Genomic DNA, 2,500 nt, shown 5'->3' on the forward strand with positions numbered 1-2,500 from the left:
AGCGATTCCGTTACAGACGAACTTGACCGTCGGATCTACGATGGTCTTACTTCCCTTCGTGACAGTTTTTATAGATACGCTAAAGCATTTCGCTGCATTCACAGCTAGACCACACTTTTTGAGATAGTTGAGACAGACGTCCAGGAGGGTTTGAAGACCCTGTTCTGTCTCAGCGAGTAATACCAAATCATCGGCGAATGCAAACGCGTTGACTGGTGTTCTGTCGCCCAACCTCATTCCAACTTCCTTAGGGAGAAGAGAGAATAAGCGATCAATGACCAGATTAAAGATCATTGGCGACAGGGGATCACCTTGTTTGACACCACAAGTTGGATGAATGTGATGCGACACCCAGTCAGGCGTTCGCAGACGCGTTTTTGAGCGATGATAGATATCCGCTAGATATTGAACCATCAGTGTGGGCACTCCTGCTCTTCGCAGAGTGTCTATAATCGTTTCATGTGAAACAGAATCGAATGCCTTAGCGACATCTAATGACGCTAGAAACAGGGGCTTGAGGTTTTGTCGGGAGGATCTCAGAGCAAAGTCCAGGAGAAATATATTTTCAGAACAGCCATCAATAGGACGAAAGGCTTTCTGCCTTTCGTTGATTTTTATGAGCCGAGACATCCTGTCAGCAAGAACCTTATGAAAAGTTCTTACCCACACAGATGAGACGGTGATGGGCCGAAAATCCCCTGGCTCCTCCGCACCATCCTTTTTAGGTATAAGTGTGGTCATAGACTCCAACAGATGATCGGGGAGTCGACCACATAGGATGAATATATTGAGAACCCTTACGATTATACCTAGGGGAAGCTCTCTGAGATCCCCAGCCGATAGGCCATCGGGACCTGCAGCAGTGCCAACTACTGGCAATGCACTCTTCACCTCGCTAGAGAGGATCGGAATCCACAAGTCCGTGATGGCCTCCTGTTTCTCCTCGCACCCAGGAGACGTATTGTTGGTCGATGTCATAATGCGTTCCCAGAAGGGAACTATGACCTCCTGAGGCGGTATTCTCTGCGTCTTTTTGTCACGGAGAAGAGATCTTATATAATTGGACCTATTCTTTTTCCACGCCATTTGAGCGACTGCATACTCATGCCTTCTCAGCTTGCGTCTTGAAGCTGGCTTTGCGCTAGTTTCAGGAGCCCTGTGCGTTTTCGCGCCCTCCGGTCTTAGGGGAAACGCTTCAAGAAGATATAATGTGACTTCTTGGAGGATATGGGCGGGACTCCATCGACTAAGCGACCTACAGATCAAGTTGAGACGATCTATTTTGAACAAGTTATGATCCTTGAGGGGCGGCAGGTCGTTGATGAAGGAGATGACCATAGCTCGAACTTCCGCCATGCTAAAGTCCTCGTCATGGGTCTCGAACGACTCAGGTGGTGCAAGAGGAGGATCAGCTTTATTATCGACGTTATTATCATTGTGGGCACTCTGAATTCCCTCGAGAACCATCGCCCGATATTGCCGATCCTGCCTCTTCTTTTTAATTGCTTCAAGCGTTCGATGTTGGAATAGTCGCTGAAGCTCCACGTTGCCAACTTTCAACCCCTCTAAGGTTCGTCTCACTTCAAGACGGGCTAAGAGTGCAGTTTCTTCGTCACTCCACCGTGCTTTAACGCGTTCAATCTTCTGTCTTGCATCATACCAATTTTTGTGCGTACGTTGTTCATGCACTCCCCGGCCCGTTTTCGTGGAAAAGGACCTATTACAATCGGGGAACTGGCAGATGAAAACATCCGGTGTACTTGAGCCAGGAATTGGTCTGGTCGCGCCTGTGGACGGACCAGGTTGCTGACCACCTAACATGGGTGCGCCAGCATCCGAGGCTTGTTTATTACTGTTTGGGCCAATTCGATACAACCCATCGGGAAGGCAACCCAGATGGGAGGAAGGACGCAGAGGCAACTCTCGGCTCACTAACGAGTAGTGATTTCCAACGGGACCCACGTGGAGGGGGTTGCTTGCTGAGCTATGACTCTTAGAGGATATTATGATATATAATGACCTTAAGAGAGTCATAGTTACTCCCGCCGTTTACCCGCGCTTTTTTGAATTTCTTCACGTTGACATTCAGAGCACTGGGCAGAAATCACATTGCGTCATCACCCGCTAGGGCCATCGCAATGCTTTGTTTTAATTAGACAGTCGGATTCTCCTAGTCCGTGCCAGTTCTGAGCTGAGCGTTGAATGGCGGCCGAAGAGAACGACTACGACACGGTGAAGTATCACAGAAGCCTCGCAGCAAGGAAGATCCGTGGGAGGCCAAGGCACGGGACCGAGCTCGGATTCTGAAACATTACTGATCCATTCACCTCGCCCAGGCCCGGCACGTTAGCCAAACCCACTTCCCGACCAAGCCCGACACGCCCCGCTCCTCAGAGCCAATCCTTATTCCGAAGTTACGGATCCAATTTGCCGACTTCCCTTACCTACATTAATCTCTCGACTAGAGGCTCTTTACCTTGGAGACCTGCTGCGGATATGG

General features: G+C 49.5%; 1 pseudogene; it reads right to left on the minus strand.

The window, feature by feature from the left end:
• LOC135172230 (large subunit ribosomal RNA) overlaps positions 1-2,500 on the minus strand; it is a 7,423-nt pseudogene that overhangs the window by 2,677 nt on the left and 2,246 nt on the right.

Source organism: Diachasmimorpha longicaudata, unplaced genomic scaffold, assembly GCF_034640455.1.
Source record: "Diachasmimorpha longicaudata isolate KC_UGA_2023 unplaced genomic scaffold, iyDiaLong2 ctg00000209.1, whole genome shotgun sequence".
Taxonomy (NCBI): Eukaryota; Metazoa; Arthropoda; class Insecta; order Hymenoptera; family Braconidae; genus Diachasmimorpha; species Diachasmimorpha longicaudata.